General features: G+C 40.3%; 1 pseudogene; it reads left to right on the top strand.

The window, feature by feature from the left end:
• The first annotated feature begins 358 nt into the window (after positions 1–358).
• LOC101323638 (nucleophosmin pseudogene) lies at positions 359–1,605 on the top strand (annotated as a pseudogene).
• Positions 1,606–12,166: the final 10,561 nt, after the last annotated feature.

The raw sequence follows: 12,166 nt of genomic DNA, 5'->3' as shown, positions 1-12,166 counted from the left end.
AAACTAACACACCATTGTAAAGCAATTATACTCCAATAAAGATGTTAAAAAAAAAGCAGTTCTTTTAAGCCTCTTAAATGTTTCAGTATACTATTAATTTACGTTATATAGAAGATGACTGACTTAGCAAATGCACACACTGGTCCAGCCAATTATCACAGACCTCAAAGTAGTAGAGTCAAAACCAATAAGGCTATCCTGATGCATGTTAGCCCACACTGTTAATTTAGCATTTGAAGCTAGATTTAAAAGCAAAAACCTATTACCCTTCATATGAGGCTCCATCAGTTATTAATTAAAGATTATGCATTCTGCTTTTCCCTGGTGTGATTCTGTCCTGTTCGACTGTTCCCTGGAACAGTGGTCTTTTATCTCCATCCACCTTCTCTCCCACCTAAGTGTGTGCCACCAACCCATGGAAGATTTGATGGACATGGACATGAGCCCCCTGAGGACCCAGAACTATCTTTTCAGTTGTGAACTAAAGGCCAACAAAGATTATCACTGTAAGGTGGATAATGATGAAAATGAGCACCAGTTATCTTCAAGAACGGTCAGTTTAGGGGCTGGTGCAAAGGATGAATTGCACATTGTCGAAGCAGAGGAGATGAATTATGAAGGCAGCCCAATTAAAGTAACACTGGCAACTTTGAAAATGTCTGTGTAGCCAACAGTTTCCCTTGGGGGCTTTGAAATAACACCACCTGTGGTCTTATGGTTGAAGTGTGGTTCAGGGCCTGTGTGTATTAGTAGACAGCACTTAGTAGCTGTGGAGGAAGATGCAGAGTCAGAAGATGAAGAGGAGGAGGATGTGAAACTCCTAAGTATACCTAGAAAGCGTTCTGCCCCTGGAAGTGGTAGCAAGTTTCCACAGAAAAAAGTAAAACTTGCTGCTGATGAAGATGAAGATGATGATGACGATGACGATGATGATGATGACTTTAATGATGAGGAAGCTGAAGAAAAAGCTCCAGTAAAGAGGTCTGTACGAGATACTCCAGCCAAAAATGCACAAAAATCAAACCAGAATGGAAAAGACTCAAAACCATCAACACCAAGATCAAAAGGTCAAGAATCCTTCAAAAATCAGGAAAAAACTCCTAAAACACCAAAAGGACCTAGCTCTGTAGAAGACATTAAAGCAAAAATGCAAGCAAGTATAGAAAAAGGTGGTTCCCTTCCTAAAGCGGAAGCCAAATTCAGCAATTATGTGAAGAATTGTTTCCAGATGACTGACCAGGAGGCTACTCAAGATCTCTGGCAGTGGAGTAAGTTTCTTTAAGAAAATAGTTTAAACAGTTTGTTAAAATTTTCCATCTTATTTCATTTCTGTAACAGTTGATATCTGGCTGTCCTTTTTATAATGCAGAGTGAGAACTTCTCCTACCGTGTCTGATAAATGTTGTCCAGGTTCCATTGCCAAGAATGTGTTGTCCAAAATGTCTGTTTAGTTTTTAAAGATGGAACTCCACCCTTTGCTTGGTTTTAAGTATGTATGGAATGTTATGATAGGACATAGTAGTAGTGGTGGTCAGACAAATGGAAATGGTGGGGAAACAAAAATATACACGTGAAATAAACTCAGTATTAAAAAAAGATTATGCATTCTTATACATTAAATACATATACACAAAGGCCTCTTTTTTTAAAAAAATAAATTTACTTTTTTATTTATTTTGGCTGTGTTGGGTCTTTGTTGCTGTGCATGGGCTTTCTCTAGTTGCGGCGAGCGGGGGCGACTCTTTGTTGCGGTGCGCAGGCTTCTCATTGCGGTGGTTTCCCTTGTTGCGAGCACAGGCTCTAGGCACGCAGGCTTCAGTAGCTGTAGCATGTGGGCTCAGTAGTTGTGCCACACGGGCCCTAGAGCGCAGGCTCAGTAGTTGTGGTGCATGGGCATAGCTGCTCCGCAGCATGTGGGATCTTCCTGGACCAGGGCTTGAACCCGTGTCCCCTGCACTGGCAGGCAGATTCTTAACCACTGCACCACCAGGGAAGTCCACAAAGGCCTCTTTTTAAGACAAAAAAACCCCAGTTATAAATAGACTGTAAAGCATGATGAACCTCCCTAGCCAATTGGCAGGGTGCTCCCTGTTGCAAAAACATCCCAGCAGAGGAGTCTGTCATCTGTTATGAGGCATCCAAGGATCTGAGTGCTTGGGAGGCAGAGTTCCTCTCTAGCTCTGGGAAGCCCAGCTCTGGCTGGGGGCTAAATCAAGAATTACTGGGAAGCTCTTGAAACCTACAGATACAAAAAAAAAAAAAAACCAAACCTCTCAGATATTTTATATTCAAAGTTTTGGGGGGGCTTCCCTGGTGGCGCAGTGGTTGAGAGTCCGCCTGCCGATGCAGGGGACACGGGTTCGTGCCCCGGTCCAGGAGGATCCCACATGCCGCGGAGTGGCTGGGCCCGTGAGCCATGGCCGCTGGGCCTGCGGGTCTGGAGCCTGTGCTCCGCAACGGGAGAGGCCACGGCAGTGAGAGGCCCGCGTACCGCTAGATAGATAAATAAATAAATAAATAAATAAATAAATAAATAAATAAATAAATAGAATCCGCCTGCCAATGCAGGGAACAAGGGTTCAATTCCTGGTCCAGGAAGATCCCACATGTGCGGAGCAACTAAGCCCATGCGCCACAACTACTGAGTCTGCGCTCTAGAGCCCGCAAGCCACAACTACTGAGCCCACGTGCCGCAACTACTGAAGCCTGCATGCCTAGAGCCCTTGCTCTGCAACAAGAGAGGCCACCGCAATGAGAAGTCCATGCACCACAACGAAGAGTAGCCCCCGCTCGCTCCAACTAGAGAAAGCCCGCGCGCAGCAAGGAAGACCAAACACAGCCAATAAATAAATTTATTTTAAAAAAAAAAAGTTTTCGGGCTTCCCTGGTGGCGCAATGGTTGAGAGTCCACCTGCCGATGCAGGGGACGCGGGTTCGTGCCCCGGTCCAGGAAGATCCCACATGCCGCGGAGCAGCTAGGCCCGTGAGCCATGGCCGCTGAGCCTGCGCGTCCGGAGCCTGTGCTCCGCAACGGGAGAGGCCACAACAGTGAGAGGCCCACGTACCGCAAAAAAAAAAAAAAAAAAGTTTTGGGGGACTTACTTGGTCACCACAATGAGAAGCCCGTGCACCACAATGACGAGTAGCCCCCGCTCGCCACAACTAGAGAAAGCCTGCGTGCAGCAACGAAGACCCAACGCAGCCAAAAATAAATAAATAAATTTATTAAAAAAAACCCAAGAAGAACATTTTCCTTAGAGATAAAAATGGCAGACACCCCTAACATCTAAATAACAAGTAAGGCCCAACATCAGTGAGGCTGCCAGCACAGAAATAATAAAAACAGTTAACATCCAAAAAGGTCTCTTTCCTACCAAAGTTTTAAAAAGTCTCCCTTAAACAATGAGTTAGAGGAAATATAAAAATAAAAAAATAAAAAGTTTTGGGTAGAGTTCTAGAGACAGCAGACTCAAAACATAGGTGAGGCTCCAACAAAGCCTGATGGTAGGGCAGATCAGTACACCTTGCTGCTGATTTAAAAACCTAATCTACAGTACTGCCTCAAAATTAAGAATTAATGCACTAATACAAACCTAAATTTGTAAAATTATTGTTGAACTCTGCTTCCTAAGAAAGATCTTTCGGGATTCTTTGACTTGCTTAGTTCTTAAGGGCAGTATTAAATGGGATACTATCTTTGTCTAATGTAAATATGGTCACCATCTTATAATCAGGAGACATGAAGTCAGAGAGGTAAGGAATTTTCCTTATACCACACTGCGGAAAAATGAGTTTGTAATAGAATTCAAATATTTTCAACCAGTAACTAGAAATGACAACAGTCATATAGCCAACTTTCTATTATCATGATTTTTAATTCTTTCCATGACTTTTTGTGTTTCTTTGATTCTCCAACCTATAATGTAGGTACTACTGACATTTACCATTTTACATGTGAGGAAACAAGCACAGAGTAGCTGCATAACTGCTCCAGTATCACACACAGCTGGTAAATATGGAGGCAGGAGGGAAATTCATAGTCCATGCTCTTAACCACCCTACTGTTCACCCTTTATGTCTCTACCTACTTCCCCAAATAACAGTTTGTGGGTATTTTGTCTATCAGACACCATGAATGAACTCACCATAGAGTAAGTCCTCCATCTAGACTCAAAGGCAAAACAAAACCACAAGGGTGTCTTTTGGTCTCACAATCTGTGACCCAGGATCTGCTGAGAGGAGGCACCCCACTTGCAATTCCTGCCACAGTCTCTGTGGTTCAGGGCCTCGACCCTCCCTAATCCCACCAGCATTCACATTAGTTGTCATCAAGCATTCTCTCCATGTACAACATTGTTTGTTTTATAGAAACATAAAAACACGTTTCAACCACCCATCTGTTGCTTAAATCTCCTCTAGATACACTGGCCAAGTGGTCCGGAAATTTGAAACTTCCCATGGTAGCACATTCCATCCTGGTTGGCTTTCACTAAGAAACGATTTCCTCACGTTGAGAAAAAAAAATCTGGAGCTTCCTTTTATTTTTTCCAATTATAACTATTAGATCTAATCTGTTTGTTTGTTTTTATTTTGAGAATTTAATAAACATTACAGGTCCTACCCCCAGAAAAAATGTAGTCCGTAGCCATGCACAAAAGCTGACAAGCAGACCTCCTAAGGCATATAATGGTCTGTGGGCCTTAAGTTTAGAAACCCTCTTCGATAATAACCCTTCAAATGCTGTACGGGGGAGAGCGCTCTTCCTCTCTGTACTGTGCACCGGGTCCAAGCAGAGGCTTGTGTTCTTTTCCCCCCACTGAATTGCATCTGCTTATATTTTGGTCACTCATTTCAGCCCATGGAGACCTTTCTGAACCCTGGTCCTGTGATCTAATCAATTCACTATCCCTCCTTCATAGGCTTCCTATGACACACAAAGAAGTGTGCACATTTAACAAACAGAATATAATCATATGCAGTTAAGTTTGTCACCCCGGAGACCTGCTTCTGTTCCGATTTCTTCATCAGAACCAATTAATTCAGGAATTAGACGAACCAACTCAGAGGATACGAAAACACATGAGAGCCACATGATTGAAGGTCTAGGTACTGACTGCAAAACTTCCTTTTACAGTTTAGCATGTGACCTCAGGACACCCAAGTATTTTCCCAGGCCTAAAGCAGCCCTGCAACTGTAGTCTTCCTAAATAAAACAGAGTGGCTGCCCAGGGGCTAACTCTTTGGCGTGAAGGATTCTCATGGCCCGCAAGCTTACAAATGCCATGGTGGGTAGTAGGGGTTTTTTAATGATTTAATTTACTTGTTTTTAAATGAATTTTTTCATGCTTCAAGAGTAGCTTCTAGTGTTCTAGCATTTTGTGGACAACTTCACATTGATCCTGTCCAAGTACTTTGTAGATTTTATAAATTAACTCATAACACTTCTAGTGTTTGTCATTTCATAACTAAGAGTTTTAATATAGCCAGCATTGTGGAAGAAGATTGAAAAAAGATTTGAGTCAGAGGACCCCACTCTGTCATTAACTAACCAAGTGATCACAAGCAGTTCTTCTCTCCTTTCTGGGCCTCTTATTTCTCATGTGTAAAAGGAGGGAGCTGGGTTACTTCTTCTGTAACGTCTCCTCCAGTTTTCAATATCGTTTTATTCTAATTTTGTTAAATTAGATGGATGCCCTGAAGCATCAGAACTAATACAAATAGCAGTATCTGGATTCCTTTCTGTGCTTTAAACTTCAAGGCTGAAAATATGATTTTAATACACAAGGGCTATCACAAAACATCCTTTCACTATATTAGTGACGCATGGTAGGTCACAGGACACAATCTCTCTATTCCAATGATTCCTAAACTTTGGAAACACCTAGGGAATTTTAAAAATTGATAATGCCTAGATCCTACCCCCAAATGTTCCAATTTAATTGGGAAAGAGTGAGACCACCTGGACCAGAAGAATTATAAAACCTTCTCCAGTTTAGAACCACTGCTCCAGTCCATAGTTTTCAATTCTGAATGCTTGCAGGAATCACCTGATAAATTTTCAAAGCCTGCCAATGCCTAGATCCACTCCCAGATTCTGATTCAATTGGCCTGTGGGACCAGGGCATTGACATATTTTTACACTCTGCAGGTGACTGTAATATGTAGACAGGGTTGGGAGCTACTCCTCTAAACTCTTGCAGTGGGTAGCAGCACAAGTTCCTTCTAGTTGATCGTCCTCACATGCTACTCCACCTCACACTGGCTATTCATCGAATGAAAAAATTTTGGACCTGGTTACAAGGTACAGCACCACCTCCACTATATCAACCTGGTGTCATAGCTTCCTGCTTTTTCTCTAGGACCATAACATCTTATCTTGTCAGTTAACCAGTGCTCCCTGTTATGTGACTTGAATTGCCCAGCTATGAGCTCTCAAATGCTTCCTTCAGATTGTAGTACCACTTCTTTCTATCAATTTCTGTCTGCTTTATGCATCAGTTTTCCCTAGTACCTTGAATGCCTTTGCCCACTATTCCAAACTTCCTCTGCATCCTGGATTATCCTGATAAAATTTCTCCTATGATCCCAACCAACTACGATTAAATGGAGTCTAAAGGACATACCCAACTGAAAAAAAATCTGCCTATTTTCGCCAACAGCTAACCAATGCTAGGCACATATAGCAAAGGGATTGGACACACACACACACACACACGCACACACACACACACACACACTTTCTAAAACTGTAACACTTTCTTCCATTCAACACTGGCTTCAGTTCTGGACAGGTACCTTAAGAAACACAAGAATCAATCTTGGAAAAGTGCAAAGATGAGAACTGTACATTCTCAAGGGAATTAAGAAGTTACCAAAAGAAGGTGTAAGCAAAGATTAGACCCTCAGTCTAGAAAAATGAAAGCTGACAGTGAATCATTTTTAAATCGTGACTAAAATAATATTATTTTCTCAAATATGGAACATAGAAGCTGAAAGAACAACTTTCTAGGAAAAATAAAAGATAATACTGCATAGTAAGTATAAAACAAAATTATAAGGAGCTTATACAGGTTAAAGATAAATAGGTTCTTTGATGGCTTAGATAAACTTGATAAATGAGATAAAATGGGTTTTTCAGAAAGAAAAATTACTTAACATTTGGGGGGGAACTTTATCAGTTTTTAAAGTACTTTCATACACACACATGTTTTTATTCAAGTCTTAAAAAAATCAGAAGTTAGAGCTGTTCTGAGAACATTCTGAACATTTTGAGGCCAGTATTACAAAGGTATCCAACATCTTCCACAAAAGCTCCTTTGAGATGCTGTCTGATACTGGGCTGGCCAGATATTCGCTCTAGAGGCATTTCTATTCTTTATGACCAGAGGTGGATTTACCATGAATCTAATGAAGATTTAAGCTTTAATCACTTCTCTTGCAAGGGTTTTTTCCCAGTCTTAATTGGAGCCCTGACAGTAGGTTCCCATGGTTGTATGTTTTTGTCAAATAGCAAAAGTAAGTTGTTATCATCTGTTGTGACTTTTTTTCTTCATTCTGAATATTTATTTTCGAACATACTCTGTATTGGAAACTTTATATTCTTTTTCTTAAATATGGAATGTGGTGCCCCTCCTGCTTATGAGCTATTATTACTAAGTCATAACATCCTGCTACCCACTGCAAGGCCATCAATATCCTCCTCTTTGTCTTTTAACCTTCCTTCTCCAACAACACTCAGCCTTTGAGTTTCAGCTGTTCCTTGCTCTCTCCTCGGTCATATTTCTCCTTTCTGATGACCGTCTCCTCACAGGGAATGTCTTCCCAAGGAAGACTCAGAGTATCAGGTAAAGCTTTCCAGTTATTCCCTTTCTCTTCCCTGGACCAGCTCTCCTCCTTTTCCTCAATCTTGGAGAAGGTTCTCAGTCTGAGAGAACTCAGTTTCTACTTGGAACTCTGTCTGCTGTGTCCTCCCAGCTTTGCCCTTTCATTTCAGTCACTCGCCCTTCTCCTGTTCCTCAGAACCTTTCTTGCTGCCTTTGCCCACACTCAGCACCTTCAGCAGTTATGGTCTCCTTTAGTGGTTTCTCTCTTCTAAATTTCCATTCCTTCCCCAAAAGTAAAAAATACACTAAAGACTGAAAATGTCTTTTATCTTGAGTTGTTTTGGCACAAGTGTCCCAGAAGGAAGGGAGAGAGAAGATCTGTGGCAGTTACTCCTGGGCCAAACTTGGGAGCAGTGCTTTCCCCTGCTGTGCATAAGTTGCCAAAATAGACACTGGGAAATGAAAAAAAAAAAATTTTTTTTCCTTCCATGAAGTGTGGTTTCCCGCACCTGGAGCCTGAGCGAGGCAGAAAGTGTGGGGATGTGCGTCACCTGAGGTATCCATTTACACACGTGCACACAACCATAGAACATGGGTCAGAAGTGTTAGGACTGACTTCAGGAGCTCAGCTATGAAATAAAGATTCCACTGTGTCTACCCTAAACTACCAACCCAATATAGAAAAAGGGAAATTTTTATTTTACAAAGATTTTAATAATGCAGGCTTCAGCTCAAAGAACTGTAATACTTTGAAGTTTATCTGGAAGATATAATTAAAACATAGACTATCTCAGTCACTGAATATTTTAGTTATCATGGTTTTTTCTGGTTTAAGCAATACTAAATAGTGATTCTGAAAAATGTTTAAAATATGTTACAATGTTACAGTGTCTTAATTTTCCTCCCAGAAAACCGTCTAATGGGTTAAATCAGATTTAAGTAAAGATTTTAATAAAGAAGCATTTAAATGAGAGTCCAGGGCAGGATCAGCATTGTGGTTTAATGGAAACACACAGAGTCTGCCAAGACAAAAAGAGGAAGGGATTTGACCTTTGCCTTAGATTTCAGTCTAGGAATTTGCAGTACTTTAATGCTACATATTTTGTTCAACCAACAAAAAGCCACAATGTTTATGAAAGCTCAGGAAAGTCAACTTCTTCTCACTAGATATTCTCAGTACAATAAAATATTAATGCTGTGCTAAAATTATAAATTTTCATATATACAAGAGCAAACTGTGCTGATTTCCTAGGTGCAAAAGATTTAGTAATTAAAATAAGTGAACTTATGGGTAAACACATGCCCCTAGATATTTTTTCACATCTGTCATTTGCTAGCTTCCCAGTGTCAATTTGAGTGCCCCTGTACTGGGATATCTCTTTGGGGAGAAGAAAACTACAGCCTACACATAGTAACAAAATCCTGTGAATTCCTGACAGTTCTAACATTTTTGACATAAAGATTTTTAGTTAAATATGTATGCCTTGATTTTATCCTACCCATTATCACCACCTTGGTCATTCACTCACTTTCAGTAGCTCAACAGTATACATTCACTGAAAGTGCTGAATCACAATGCTATGAGGTATTCATGCAATCTCCTGCTTAGGATTACCCATAATGAAGAAAGCTCAATGATGACTGGCTAAATAATGACAAATATAGAATTTAGTCCACTATTTATATTGCCTATCTTTCACTCCATTCTTGGCTGAGTTCCATAAACCTACATTGCCTCAGGCATGAGGAAACAAAAATACAGGTCAGAGTCTGCAATATTAGACCAGGGCTTACACCATAAAAAAAAAAAAAAAGAAAGAAAAAGCTGAAGACAATGACAAACATGAAAACAGTTTCCCAAAAGGGTTGGACTAGCTTCTTTGAGTCATCACAATAAAAATGGACTAACATTCAGCAGAGTCATCAATGCCACTTACGTCACATGCAGACTAAAAAAAACATCATAGCCCAAACATCATGTAACACAAAGCAGAAAAAGTTGGGTACATCCACCCTCTTCATAGCAGTGGCCACAGCAATCATCTTTCAAATCTCAGAGAAATATCCCAGCAAACTGATACTCAAATGAGTAAATATTTATTCTACACATTAAAAAATAGTTTCATATAACCTTATGTGTCTTTTCTCCTCACTGTACCTTGCTGTCCTTTTACTCTATTACCTCTGTTTGGCATATAGTTGAATTTTACATATGAATAAACAAATGATGGAAAGAAAATTTAATATCTTGGGATATGATATCTAATTCTAAAAAATAAGAATTCTTAAGTATGCTTGAATTGGGAGAATTTCCTGGGGCAGTGGGGTGGGGGGCTAAAGGACGATGTATTTTTAGTGCACAAAAAAGTTTTCATTAGATATTTGATTTCTTCATTTATTCAGCAAATATTTTTTGTCTATCATCGGCACACCAGGAATTGTTCTAGGTTTCTGTGATTCAATGATCAACAGCACAGACTTGGACACTGATCTCATAGAATTTACATTCTAGGGTGGGGGGGAATAGTTAAAAAATAAAAATGAGCACAAAACTAATGATATAGCTATGATTGTGATTGGGGCCAAAATGGGACTTTTTGGAGAAATGGAAAGGTGAGAGCCAGATTGTACAGTGCCTTATATACCATGTTAAGGATTTTCTGTTTTATCCTAAGATAAATGGTAAATATTGTGAAATTTAAAGCAGGAATATACCATGATTAAATTTTCATTTTGAAAAGAATACCCTAGGAGTCTAAAAGTAGAAAGGATTAGAAGAGAGGAGAAAAACACGATTATGGCAAGAGTGGGTGAGAGTAAAGGTCCAGCTGGGAGGCTACTGCTGTAGTTTAGGCAAAAGATGATGGCAGTTAAGCCACAGGATTAGCAGTGGACACATGGAGATGTGACCAGATCCAAGATTCATCCGCAAGGTGCAAGATGCTTATCAAGTAGATAATAGTCAACAGTAACATCAGCGTTTCTGTCATGAGCAACTGGAAGGATGGGGGATGGGAAGACTGAGAATGTTAAATAAAGATTAGATTTGAGGGATAAGTAGGTTTGAGGGATAAAATCCATGAGAGGTAACCAAGAGGAGATAGCAAGTAAATGTTGTACATACAGTTTTGTAGCTCGGAAGGGAGATCTGTGACGGAGAAAGCAATCTCTGAGTCATGGTGAATACATAGTATTTTTTATAAGCTGTGGAAGTGAATGAGATTTCATGGGAAAAGAATGTGGGGTAAGAAAGAAACAGGGTCCAAGACTGATCTTTGAAGAACTCTAATTGCCAAGTAGAGGATGAGGCTCTACCAAAGGTGAATGAAAAGGGTTGGCCAGATGGGGTAGAAAGAACACTAGATTGTGTGTTACACTAAGTTGTGTGTTACAGAAGCCAAGAAAAGAGACAATTTCAAACAGATAAAGTGATCACGCAGGGAAGTCAAGTAAGAGGAGGATTTTGCAATGGGGCCACCATTGAGATCTTAGCCAGGACAGTTTGAGTGGCATGGTAGATTGGAGAGAACTGAGCTATGAAAGGGAAGTGAAGGCATTAGGAAAATGTGCATACAATAACCCTTTCCAGAAGCCTGATCATGGACAAAATTTTGAGGTTCTATTCTTGGTTATGTAGACTGCATTTCTCCATTTGTGAAATGAGGGTGTGAATATAATCATATTCAGAAAATAACTCAGAAATGCAAGGGAAACGCCCTGTGATTGGCATCACTCAATTCAGTTGATTTCAAATAATATTTATTGAGCACATGATAGATCCTGGGACACAGAGATGAATAGGACAAGGTGCATTCTTGCCAAGAGCTTATGATTCAATGGAGGAGACAGAATAAAACCCATAAATTTTTTAAAATGCAGTAAGTTTGAAGATGAAAGTATGCGTGATGTGCCATGAGAGAAAAGAAGAGGGGCATATAGCCCAACCAGAAAATCTGAGAAACTTTCTGGAAGGGAAGACACGTGAACTAAGCTGTGGAGAAGCAAATAGGAATTAGCCGAGTGGTAAGTAAAGATACACCACGGAGGGAATGTATGAACATAAGCAAAGGCCCAGAGAGGTGGAACACAATTTAAATTCTGTGTACACCCTGTCCATGATTTGCTCAGAGCATCTGCAAACACGTCAGCTACTAGAATGTAAAGAGGAGTGTGAGAGTTAAGTCTGGAGAGGTAGACAGGCCAAGCTCATGATGAACTTGTGTGCCATGTTAAGAAGAGTTGACTTTAGTAACTATCTGGATTCAAATTTAAGATCAACCATCTATTAGTCCTGTGACTTTGGACTATTTCCTTAGACTCCCAGAGCTTCAATTTCCTCAATG

Source organism: Tursiops truncatus, chromosome 7, assembly GCF_011762595.2.
Source record: "Tursiops truncatus isolate mTurTru1 chromosome 7, mTurTru1.mat.Y, whole genome shotgun sequence".
Classification (NCBI taxonomy): domain Eukaryota; kingdom Metazoa; phylum Chordata; class Mammalia; order Artiodactyla; family Delphinidae; genus Tursiops; species Tursiops truncatus.
This window is presented reverse-complemented; position numbering and strand designations above follow the sequence as displayed.